The 13667-nt window shown below is 41.0% G+C and overlaps 2 protein-coding genes across 2 annotated transcripts in view; one reads left to right on the top strand and one right to left on the bottom strand.

The window, feature by feature from the left end:
• Positions 1 to 13667, bottom strand: part of LOC109033252 (frequenin-1) — a 282836-nt gene that overhangs the window by 64135 nt on the left and 205034 nt on the right. The gene's annotated exons all lie outside the window — the stretch shown is intronic.
• Positions 1 to 13667, top strand: part of LOC109033251 (uncharacterized protein in vnfD 5'region) — a 63257-nt gene that overhangs the window by 16185 nt on the left and 33405 nt on the right. The window lies entirely within an intron of this gene.

The following is a 13667-nucleotide window of genomic DNA, read 5'->3' as shown; positions in this document are numbered from 1 at the left end:
AATTCTGTATTTTTATGACATTCGGAAAATTTCAAGATAAGTGTCTGTTCAGGAGCTAAAAATTGTTCAAAATACTATAGTGTGATGCAAATTTTTACCGAGAACTTTTTCTTGCAGGAGCAATGAATTATTTTGTCTAAAATTAGGAAAAGAATTAGAATTTCAATCTAAGTTCGAATATTTGACTATTTGCCCAGGCATTTGACAAAATGCCTGATTTTACTTTTGGTCTTCAACATACACAAATTTATATCGATGGGGAAACTACAGAAATGCGTGCATCGGTTTGCGGCGTTGCGGACTTTTTGTCATATTTTATTTTTCACATGGAAAACCACGAAACGTCAATTCTTGACAACTTCGGTGATTTTTCTCCTCTGTGTTAAAATATTTGATGAAAATTTCAGGCGATGGCGAATTGGCGATGGTTCAGCCCCTTTTTAAAAAATAAAAAAGGACGGGAGATTTTGAAACACTGTAACCGAGATACACATTTCTGCAATTTCGCCATCGATACACTGTATAGAGCCGTATAATATGCGCTGAAGTAGTGGCTCCTAGTAAATAAATTGGAGAGCCTCAAATGAATCAACTCTGGAGAAATTTAATTTAGTCGACTCAATATATACGGTCCTATGAGACTGCATTCATATATGGAGCAACAATTTCAAAATACACTAAGTAAGTGAATTGAAATCTGAGTTGCCAGATTCTACCTCGTTTTCCTCTCCTTAAAACGCTCAATTCAAGAGAGAAACTTTATACGTAAACGGCAACTCGGATTGAAAAATATCCGATGCCGCAATATGAATTCAGCCGTCATTTCTGCGCACTGACTTTCGCGAAAAGGGGTCAGTTGGCTGTTTTTTCGGCGTTTCATTCCTTGATTCAGACCGACGCTGTCTAATTTACGCGATTAATTCGGATTAATATTGTTTATTGTTGGTAATGGATTATTAATGTTGGTATAAAAAAAAATAAACGGATTCAGAAAAAAAATACAAACGAGAAAAGGCGACACAATCTCTCATTTCCTGAGAGTACAGTAACTTCTAATTTTGTCGTCTTTCGGCGATACAAGAGACAGCACCTTTAATTAGTCGAGTTAAGAGAGAAAATCAAACACGCAATTCGGCCTGGAGTGGCGCGGCGCCAGAGAGCAATGATGACGAGGACTTGAGATGAAAGGGAGAAGCCCTCAACACGGCGGTCGCATGTAACACATATTAGCGCCTACATAACTGCGTGAATACTTCACGCATTGCGTCAAAAACGCGGTCCACAGCGGTCGACGAGGCACGCATAGCGCCTACAAGAATGAGGGAATACTTTACGCATTGCGCCAAACACAGCGCGGTCACTCGGTCAGCAGCGGTCGACCTAAAACACATAGCGCCTACATAACTGCATGAATACTTCACGCATTGCGTCAAAAACGCGGTCCACCGCGGTCGACGAGGCACGCATAGCGCCTACAAGAATGAAGGAATACTTCACGCATTGCGCCAAAACACAGCGCGGTCACAACAATTTCAAAATATACTAAGTAAGTGAATTGAAACCTTAGTTGCCGGATTTCCTCCTCCTTTTCCTCTCCACAAAACGCTCTATTCAATAGAGAAATTTTATAGGTGAAACGGCAACTCGGATTGGAAAATATCCGATGCCGCAATATGAATTCAACCGTCATTTCTGCGCACTTCCTTTCGCGAAAAGGGGTCAGTTGGCTGTTTTTTTCGGCGTTTCGTTTCTTGATTCAGACCGAAGCTGTCTAATTTACGCGATTAATTCGAATTAATACTCTGGAAAAACGTTGGGAATGGAATCGCAAGGGGAATATTTGGCGAGGACCATACATGGAAAGACAGGAAGAAAATAAAAGTATTAAGAAACAAGCAGTGAACTCCAACACAATGTGTTGATAAGGCGCGTCATTAACTCGCACATATCAACCCCTTTAGTTTTCATTTACAGAGATTTCAAAAAAGGCAAGCAGCACAACAAGAGAATTCACGATCCAACAGTGCAAGGTCAACGACGCACCTTGACGAGACCGTGTATTGTGAATCTAGAAAGCTATTCGAACAAATTTAAGTTTTTTGATCTGCCTCAAGCAAAATCTTATCAGATTCTTGAAGAAAAGTGCTACGGAAAAATTTAAGCGAAGAAAGGAAAAATTCTGTCGAACTCCTAGAAGATAAAGTCGATTTAAAGGTATTTTGGGGCTAAAATACCCAAATCACCGGTATTATAAATCCCGTTATATTATTGAAAAGAGATTTACTCGATATAAATGCTATTGTATTAAATATGTCTTGATTTTTTTATTTTAAACGTCTTTTCATGCAAAGAAGCTTAACCATGTCCATGCTTTATTCATTCATGAATTGAAAGTAAGCAATCCACATCCCGAAAATCTACCGATTTGCCGTGAAAAATTGCAGAAACTTGATATACCAGGTCGATGTATCCACTCTTTGAATTTACCAATCGATTTAGTGAGTGCACGTATGTGAAAGTAAAAATGCTATAGTCATTTTGGATGCATTCATTTTTCATGAAACAATTGTAAGTAATTTCAATCCCGAAAAACCATACATTTTCCGTATAAAATCGAAAAAATCAAAATATGTCGACTCCCTGACGTGAAAATTAAATTCTACGTGTGAAAATACTTATGTATCGATATGCTGAACAGAATGCCCGCCTCTCCTCGTAATTTACAAACCGTTCCTATACTCATCTCAAAATTTTTCTCAGAGCTTTGTGTTATTATCAGCTTCCATTTAAACCCCGGTTTGATGGCCGAATCGGCTGCCCAAAAAGCAAGCCACTTTTGAAGGGCTCTATGAGAAATTCGTGATATTATCAGCTCTCAGGAAATCACCCCATGGGTAAAATTGCTGGTATAAATTTTCGAGAGCTTAAAATAATCGTATTCAAGAAACTAAGGCATTAAACTATGGAGTCAATTTCGTTTTAATAATGTAACGGGATTTACTTGTCTTCAGGTCAAAACTCATACAAGGAAGCCCCTTGCAAGAGGCTAATTTTTTGTAATTTCACTCAATTTTTTCTCCTTTTTATAATTGAATTGCTTGTCACATTCTGAGGTCAATCATATTAAATTGTAATTTATACATTTCTTTTTTTCCCCCTTCATTTTATTTTTTGTTTGGAGAAGTTTTGTTGATTTCTTCGGATTTCGAATACTGTAACTTCTCTTCTATTTGGCCGATTTTTATGAATGAGACCTCTTTTAATTCGTGTTTCAACGGAGAGTAAGGAAAAAATTGCTAAAAACTCGCGAAACAATTTTTTTTTGAAAATTGGGCGAATCCTAGCGTGACGGTGAAATGGTTAATGAAGCGTAAGTAATTGGGCGAGGGGCTGAGGATCCCGCCTAGCTTGGCGACCGTCATTAGCTATTGTTCGTCGAGACGCCGACGCAGTGATCAGGAGCGTGGGGAAGAGAGGGGTAAGTGGATTCCTGTATGAGCCACGTTTAGCTAATGGTCTAATGAGTCTCGAGGCTCATCACAGATTGCACTTACACAGATTGCACTGTATTTCTTAGTTTTAATAAGAAATAAAATATAATTCTGTAAAGTTAGTAAATAAATACCAAGACAATTATTCAGGATGTCAAAGACTGACTGAAAACTTTTTATTAACCTCATATGATAAAAATATTATTATCAGCTGACACTGACATTGTTGTCAGATGAACAGCACTATCAGAGCACGGGTGCCAACTTTTGAAAAGTATAACAGAGGTTTGGAGATCTGTCAAAGCAACGTTTTGAACAAAACGGAGGAGTTACATTCTCATTCCGAGAGTGCCGACCTGCTCAGCCATCCTCGAATCAGTTCGCTTGATTCTGCTTATATATGCATATTTTAAATCAGCGCGTCGTACTCTTAGGCTTTTTTTAAGAAAACCAAGTAACGTAGACTCTTGGTATTCACTGCACATAAACTAGAGAGCCCCAGAATGAGAAACAACTTTAAATCATAATTATTGATGGATAAATAAACTTTTTACACGCTTTGGAAAATCTCAGAAGTTCGCGGTAGTCACTTTTCGGTAAGGAACTAAGGGACTCGGTTATTGTATCGAGCAGGGTTCGAAACGATCGCAAAGGCGGTATACTACGTATACGCGCCAAAAATAAGCGATAAAGAGAAAAGGAAAAGAAATAAGAAAAAGCAGAGGAGGAAGAGTATACTGTACACAGCAGAAAATAAAAGTTTATCGGCGCAACTGACTGCTGACTCGGAGGTCCCAGGTTCGAATCCCAGCCAGCGGGTTGAATATTGAAATTGATTGACAAGGCAATAGACAAAGAAGACGAACTGAAAATAAAGCGATCCTATTGGTGGAAGCGGGTGGTCGGTAAGTAATAGACTAACTAACGGCAACCCACGTAACGAGAGATCCTGTTCTGCCGTGATAATGAAGAACGCCGTGTTAACCCTCAAGCGTTGCCAAGGTTCCTTCGATAAAAACTGAATTTACTGGAAAAATAGTGAATATTTTTTCCCCATATTTTCAGACAATTTTGTACGCAATTTAATCTAAAATATTTGAAAATTCCAAGGTAAAATATGCATGAATGTCGTCAAAAACGCATGTTTTACCAAGGGAAATTTGGCAATGCCTGAAGGCTCATACGGTGTTTTTCCTTGGTTCGGCAGTGTAGTCAGTCCATCATTTTTCCCCTCAGTCTATAACAACCACCCGTTTCAACCAATAGGATCGTTCCAGGTTCCCAATGTCCTCTCTGTCCATTGTCTACCAATTCCAATAATCAGTCCGATAGATGACAAAATTCTTACTATAGCTTGTTCAAAAACGGGCTGTTTCCTCCCATTTTATGTGGAATTGATTCGCACAAGAGAAAAGGATACTCAATGACACTGGCAATCCTGGTTGAAATTAAGGTGCACCGGGGAGATGGAGGGGGGGGGGGTGCGAAGGGTGCCAAAATACCCTTTGCAAACGAAGCAAACAGCGAATCGAACGGGCAAGTTACCTCCGATAAAATGAGTATTGCAGCTCCACGGTGTGAGAAAGGATCACTCGTAATTTGATTTTCGTCGCGATAAACTGGTGCCCTGCCGGGAAGGGTAACTTCAAAAAAGCTTCCACTGTTGCATCTTGGATTATTTCTCCCTCTTAACTTAGATATGTCAAGATATTGGTTGATGAAATTTACGATTATTTTTTGACAGTCAATATTTTTAGAGGAAAAGGAAGCCTTTTTGAGGCTTCCTTTCTTGCATATCGCGGATTATTGAAACTCCTTCAAACCAGCCGGACCATTTCTCTCTCCCGAGGGATGAAGGACCTTCGTCGGTGGCGTGGCGTGCTTTAAGATATACCGATTGATCTACCATTCAAACCTATGGAAAAGGATCGATAGATAGGGTGTTCGCAACGAACACCTTCATAACCTACGGTAGATTCTTTGCAGTAGTTTAAAATGGAGAAATATCGATAACCAATCAATCACACCCCGCCACCGACCTACATTTTCTCAGAAATTTCTAAAGCCAGAAATTGTAGTTCCTAATTGTCTTAACATTAACGCATTGCCTAGGGCAAATTATTTCAACACGGACACGGCCCCTTGAGATTTCGACAGACTGCCTCCAAAAATCCATTTCCCCGCAAAATTTGGATTGCCGAATGGAGATGTTGCGTGTGTGAGGAATTTGCGATTTGAATGTTGATTCTTATGTAAAAGTTCGCGAGATTCACGATGGTGCCACTGGTTTTCTTTGAAATCAACTCCTAAGCTCAAAAAAAACTCTCAAGTTGAGGCCAAAATGGAGGGGATATCCCACCCTACCCTGAGAGTCCACGTCTACATCAAGGCAAACTCTCCTTGCAAAGATAGGGAACAAATACATTGACAGGGTACCACCTTATTTGGGACTCTAAAAGTGAAATCACGGCATCACTGTCAATGTATTTGCTCCCTATCTTTGTATGGAGAGTTTCTTTCGACGTAGAGGTGGACTCTCAGGATAGCGTGGAATATCCCCTCCATTTTGGCCTCAACTCGAGAACTTTTCTTAAGCTTGGGAGATGATTTCAGAGAAAACCAGTGGCACTATCGTGTTTCTCGCGAACTTTTACATAAGAATCAACAGTCTAATCGCAAATTCCTCACACATGCAACATCTTTATTCGCAAATTTGGTGACAGCGAACTCATCTAGAAATTAATTCCCGCCAGTATTCCAAAAAGCATGGACATCGGTTGGATCTCTACTTAATATTTTGACAAAAATGAAAATTTGGGGCACCGGAGAGGCGCACAGTTATAATTGGGCAAATTAATTTAACGGTCCGCATTGCTCGATCCGCGTTGATTTGAGTGCTGCAATTGCAAACATGAAACCTCGGTACCTCTATCGATGCCAATCCCTTTTCCTGACTTTACTGTGGCTCAATTGGGAGTAAATCGAAAGAGCAAAGCTCGTAATTAATTTCAGCGTTGCCAAGAGTGATATAGAATGTGCCAATTTTGCTTCGGACTCGATTTTCGAACAAACGGAATTTGAACGTTGTTCCACGAAGGGCCGGATTTAGGGGGTGGCCACATTGGCCGCGGCCCATGGCGGCAAGTTTTACGATTTTTTAAAATGTTGGTATTAAAAAATTTGGATTCAGAAAAAAAATTGCAAACAAGGAAAGGCGACAATATCTCTCATTTCCTGAGAGTATAGTAATTTCTAATTTTGTCGTCTTTCGGCGATAGAAGAGACAGCACCTTTAATTATTCGAGTTAAGAGAGAAACCAAACACGCAATTTGGCCTGGAACGGCGCGGCGCAGGTAATGATCACGAGGACTTGAGATGAAAAGGAGAAGCCCTCGGCGGGGCGGTCGGCATGTAACACATATTAGCGCCTACATAACTGCATGAATACTTCTCGCATTGCGTCAAACACAGCGCGGTTACTCGGTTAGTAGCGGTCGACCTGAAACACATTAGCGCCTGCAAGGCGCACTGCGCCAAAAAAGCGATCCGCAGCGGTCGACGTGAAACGCATAGCGCCTACAAGAATGAAGGAATACTTCACGCACTTCGCCAAACACTGCGCGGTCACTCGGTCAGCAGCGGTCGGCGTGAAACGCATATAGCTTTCAAGACTGCAGGAATACCTCACGCATTGCGCCAAACAGTGCGGTCAGGGCGGTGCGGCGGCGGAAGTTAAAATTATTAAACCACATTTATGTTTGTTTAATTAATGAATGAATGCATTAATTAATTAATAATTTTTTCGTTCATTTCTTATTAATGGCAGGCCTTGTCCACACAGAGATAGGTTTACGGAACTTAACTTTTGCGCAAAGTTCCATGAACTTTTGCCAGTAGTGTTGACAGGGCTTTCGCAAAAAACGTGTCCAACAAGAGTAAACACGTCTTATGCACCCCTCCGCCCCCACTGGCACGTTCACTAGATGGTTTTTATTGATGTTTCAAAACGAATGAGAGGGGGCGGCAAAATACAGGCGGTTCATGGGCGGCAAGGAGGTAAATCCTGGTTCCATAGATACCTAAAAATGAGATTTGTATGAGAGAAGGTGGAGGAAGGGTACCATTTGAAAAGAACCTACACCGAAGATAGACAAAAATAGATGGATCGAACGTAGCTAACATGCAGAAATCCCTTTCAGCCCTCTGAATATAGGTGGACCATTTCTGCTGAAATCACATCGATGCTAAAAGTGAAAAATGCATACCTCTAATACAACGTCTCACAAACTCCAATCAGGTTTAATTTTCTTGAGAGACGACTATTCGATATAATCTCTCCTTAGAATATTCTGTAAGAATGTTTAAATTATTGAAGAAAAGTCACGGAAATTTTCAAGGAAAACTTGGGGCAAAATATTAACTGGATTATACCTTCCGGTTTTATAAAGATACTGTTTCTGGCTCATTTATGAAAGCACCTTTTTGTGTGTGGAAATTAATGAAATGTATATTATTTCTAAATTGAACCAGAAGTAGTGATTCCTTATTGTACATCATAGTCTACAGGTAACAGGCCAGACAAATTGGTATTTTCTGACTGAAAATTACAGACGGCAAGATTAATTGACAGGAGGGGGAACGAGGGTCATGCGCAATGTTATTACGCCTTCAATTTTTGAGTTAGGTTAAAAAGGATGCTAATGCTCCGCGCAGCGCTGTCCGCAAATGTTGCTTCGCTGTAAATCACCGTATCAAACTTCAATCTAACGATTTAAGATGCTAGATTTGCTAATTTATGTGCAAGTTTGTAAGATAAAAGAGATTTATATAATAATGCACACTCGATTTTTCTCAGAAAAGCAGTCCTTCCCCAGATATAGATAGCGGTACATACAGATATAGCTATATGAATTTCCATTAACTTGAAGCAGATTTTACGGGAAAAAAAGAAAAAAGAAAAAAAAAATTAAATATTCGAGTAAGAATACCCAATTTTATTCTTATTTTACGTAAAAATGCCACCTGACACTTTTACAAGCTATCAATCCCTTATTATGGTACATTTTACAATCAATTTTATAGATTGTGTTCGTAAATGTTCTTTAAATTTTACATGAAATTTGAGTTTTTCATGTTGCATGTTTTGAAGTTTATTATGTATTTTGCGCCAATAGGTCAAAAGGTATATAGGTGCTTTTTGGACTTTCACGAAATATTTTTCTTTTTATAAATTTCCTTTGACTTAAACACGAAGTCTTTACCTATAAAAGTACAAGAGAGGTTTTATAACTCGCATGTTTTAGCTACATCGAAAAAAAAGGATGCTGATTTAACATTCTGCGGATGTAAAAAGTGTGCGACAACTCACATAACACTGCATCAACCGCTACAGCAGTTACTATAGCATTGTTAAAATGTAAAGGTAACTGCCGTGGCGGTTAAATCAGCGTTTTGTGAGTTGTCGCACACTTTTTTACATCCAGAAGTGTTTTACATTTTTTTAAGGCCAAATTTAACCGTCAATGCGACTGGGGATCGCTAAATATTTGCGAATTGGCAATGCACTGCCTCAACCTTACGGGGTTTACGACAGTATTTTTGAAGGGTTGTCCCAATGACTTGAGCGGATTAATTGATCGTGAGCCTCCATTATAGAACAGTGTCAACCGGAATTTGCGTAGTGAGGCTTATTTGCATAACTGGATTAACTCCTCTCATTGAATCAACGTGTTATTCACATCCGGTGTTGACCGCTCGCCAGAGAGCATCCAAAAATGGGGACTTGCGGAGCCTCTCAGTTTGATAGTGCACAAAAATTGCCTCGAACAATTTTATTCAAGATTGGGAACACAATTCTTGTAGGGACTTGCAAATGCAGCTGAAGATAATTAGAGAAAATGCAAAGTTTTAGAAGGGAGGTCGTTTCCTCACAAAAATAGAAATTGTTGGTACATAAAAAAACTATTTATGCACTACTTAAGTGAATATCCATCCGTACTGCCGTGCTAAGGAAGAACGCCGTATGAACATTCGAGAATTGCCAAATTTCCTTCGATAAAACAAGTATTTTTGACGAAATTTATGCACATTTTTCTTTGAAATTTTCAGATATTTTAGAGTAAATTGCGTACAAAATTGTCAGAAAATTTTGGAAAAAAATATTCAAAATTTTCCCAGTAAATTTGGTTTTTATCGAATGAAACTTGGCAACGCCTGAAGGCTCATACGGCGTTCTTCCTTAGCACGGCAGCATAGGGATCACGATCTTGCATACGCGGATTCATGCACCTAAAACGGCTAGGAAGGGGGGTACAAGGAGGATACGGCCACGGTGGCAAAATTTCATGAAAAATAAAATCTTGAAATTTCACGTGAAATATCTCATGAAATTACAGAAATTCATGAAAGATATTGAAAAATACCGGTTCCTTTTCATGTTTCGCAAAATGTAAAAATTATGACCTCCTTTTATTTTTGTGTGTTTGGTTGCATGGGGTGTTCAAGCTCCGTCAATTTTGACGCTGTTATAGAACACGTATATCAGGGCCGGAGTGAGGGGGTGGCCACCAGTGGCGTGGCGTGCTTTGCGATATATCGATTGATACGCCTCTCAAACCTATGAAAAAAGATCGATTATCAGGGTGTTCGCAGCGAACACCTTAGTAATCGATTCTTTACCATAGCTTCAAATGGCGAGATATCGATAATTGATTATTCACGCCACGCTACTGGTGGCCACATGGGCCGCGGCCCATGGCGGCAAATTTTGCAATTTTTTTAAATGTAGGTATAAAGAAATATCGGATTTAGAAAAAAAAATTACAAAAGAGAAAAGGCGACAAAATCTCTCATATCGTGAGAGTGTAGAGAGGGTGCTCGAAACTTGGTGGCCCTAAGAAGGACCGTTTAAGAGTGTGAAGAGCTGGAGCGGGTCTGAGCGCCGAGCGGTGCTGGAACAAGCGGGAGCGCTGGAAGCAGTGTCGGTATGTGTGACCGCGGGACAGTGTCATCGTACAGTGCATCAAAATTATGAGAGTCGGCCGCTATATAGCGCCGTGCGCTGGGAGCAGGAGCCAATGGGAGGCCAGATCGGTGAGCGCGGCAGTGCGAGGCGCTGATTGGCCGAGAGAGTGGCAGGAAAGCTCGGTGAGCTTGAGTCGCCACAGTAGTAATTTTTAATTTTGTCGTCTTTCAGTGATACAAGAGACAGCACCTTTAATTAGTCGAGTTAAGAGAGAAACCAAACACGCAATTCGGCCAAGGCGGATAAAGAATGGTGGTCGCATTTCGTACCCTCTGGACGTCACACGGTATCGGGTACATCGGGTACATGGGCTGGCCGAGGCCGGGGGGGCCGACTCAACCTCGGATTGCACGGCATAACCCGTACCCTCCTGACGTCACAACGCTTCAAGATGGCAGCCAAAATCGAAATGCGACCACCATTCTTTATCCGCCTTGCAATTCGGCCTGGAACGGCGCGGCGCAGAGACGCAGAGAGCAATGATGACGAGGACTTGAAAAGGAGGAGCCATCGGCGCGGCGATCGGCATGAAACACATATCAGCGCCTACAAGACTGCATGAATACCTCACGCATTGCATTAATCACAGTGCGGTCATTGCGGTCAACGTGAAACGGATAGCGCCTACAAGGATGCATGAATACTTCACGCATTGCGCTAAACACAGTGCGGTCATCGTGAAACGCATGGCGCCTACAAGACTGCGTGAATACTTCACGCATTGCGCCAAACACGGTGCGGTCTTCGCGGTTAAAAGCATTAAACCACATTCATGTTTGTTCTTTCATAATTTATTCGTTCATTTCTTATGAATGGAAGGCCTTGTCCACACAGAGATAGGTTTACAAAACTTAACTTTTGCCAGTAGTGTTGACAGGGCATCCTCAAAAAATATGTTCAACACGACTAAACGCGTCTTATCCACCCTTCCCCCGCTGGCACGTTCACTTGATGGTTTTTATTGATGTTTTAATACGAATGAGAAGGGGCGGCAAAATACAGGCGGCCCATGAGCGGCAAGTAGGTAAATCCGGCCCTGACGTATATACCGATTTCTTTGGAATTTTATGCTCTTATAATTGGTGCGAACAAACTTTCGATTTTCGGATTACAAAAATAATTATCAGCATAAAACTGAAAAACGGACATTTAGCAACTTTTTTTTCAATTTTGAGGAAAGCGCCTCTATTAGCCGAATTTGAAGTTTGCTGCCTCGTAGCTATTACGAGGCAGCAAACTTCAAATTCAGCTTCTTTGATCCAAAAATTGGAAGAATGGCACCAGTGGTGTAGTCCATCACGTTTTTTCATCATCAAAAATCCTCTAATGCCTAGACTAAACACGTTCCAGAAAGCTATAAGCCGGACTTTGTCCAGTAGTCCAGGATAACTGGGGTAGACTACCTTTCCAGGGAGAGTATGGACAACTCGATTTACGTAGCTCTCAGGGTCCAAAAGGGGGACAGCGTTTTAAGCGAAAATCACTAGAAAAGTGCCACTGCCAACCTTTGCATTTGAATGATTAATCAATAGGGCCGACAACGCATTGTAAACAAGCGTCTTTGAGGATTAAGACTTTGAAACTGCGAAATCAAAGTTTTTCCCGTGCTTTTATACTTTTTGATCAGTCAGTTATGGGTTATGGAACAACGGGTGGTAAGAATTAAGAAAATTAGTTCCACTGGATAATTAGAATTCATAGGTTGGCAGCCCTTTGGGGCCCCAAGGACTACATGACCTTGAGGGTGCTCGAAACTTGGTGGCCCAAAGAAGGGCCGTTTTAGAGTGTGAAGAGCTGGAGCAGGTCTGAGCGGTGCTAGAACGAGCGGGAGTGCTGGAGGCAGCGCCGGAGCGTGTGGCCGCGGAACAGTGTCAACGTACGGTGAAGCAAGGTGCTGAGAGTCGGCCGCTATATAGCGCCGTGCGCTGGGAGCGGGAGCCAATGGGAGGCCAGATCGGTGAGCGCGGCAGTGCTAGAGTCCCTTTATACTGAGAGTCAAGACAATTGAATCGGCTCGTGCGAAAACCGCTAATGTCCATTTTCTCTCATTTTGAGTAAACTGCAAAAAACTGTAGAAGCCTTTCAAATGCGGGATTAAAAAATGTTCAGAAGTTGATTATTACAAGAGTGGATTGTAGAAAAGGATCCCTAACAGTTTCCAGCTCCTCTTCAGTCTGGGATGGAGTAATTAAAAAAAAAGGACTCTGGACATTAGCGGTTTTCGCATGATTCGTAAAAATCGCCGAGTTTTGGAGCCGTTTGATACTTTCAAAATTCATTCTAAAGATATTAAAACGGTAGATTATTATTCAAATAAAGTTGAAAAACTAAAATTCTTGACAATTGCGGCACTTAAAGCAAGTTTCATCACGGGACTACCTGCAATGAACTGGACATTAGCGGTTTTCGCATGATTCGTGCATGGTCGGTTCTAAATCATCGAAAACGCATATTTTTCAGTATGCCTTTCGGGCATAATAAGGTTATCCTTACGTATTTTAAGGCGCTGAATCCGAATATGACCTCCGTTTTTTTCCATCACCCTCCAATTTTACAGTTGGGATAACAGTCGGAAAAACACCGAAAATGCCCAAAAATGATCATTTTTCCGAGTAAAATCGGCTTTTCCGGAAAATTGGAGGGTGATGGAAAAAAACGGAGTTCATATTCGGATTTAGCGCCTTAAAATGCATAAAGATCATCTAATGTCGTCCAGGAGACATTTTTTATTTCGGTTTGTTGTACAGTATTATGAGGCATATAACGAAAGATGGACATTAGCGGTTTTCGCATGATTCGGACCACGGCCCCCCCTGAAAAGGGCTTCAAACCTAAGGAACAAATATTTTCACTACATTAATGAGTGTGTCTGACCTCCGAGAGTATTTTAACCCAAAAATCTCAAAATTGAAAAAAATGGACATTAGCGGTTTTCGCACGAGCCGATTCAATTGGAATCCATTTCTGATTGGTTCCCGTATTTTAGGCCTCCACAGTGTCACAAACGGGAATAAAGATTACATTTTCACCAATTGCAAAGATTATAATCTGGAATGGACCAGGGAATTACGGGTTCGGCAAGGAACAAACGGAATGAGAGGAGGAACGGAGAAAGGCATTTGAGAATGGGCCGATCAAAGATTACGAAAAA

This window comes from Bemisia tabaci, chromosome 10 (assembly GCF_918797505.1).
Source record: "Bemisia tabaci chromosome 10, PGI_BMITA_v3".
Lineage (NCBI taxonomy): Eukaryota > Metazoa > Arthropoda > Insecta > Hemiptera > Aleyrodidae > Bemisia > Bemisia tabaci.
Note: the sequence above shows the minus strand (reverse complement) of the source record. Positions and strands in the feature narration are given on the sequence as shown.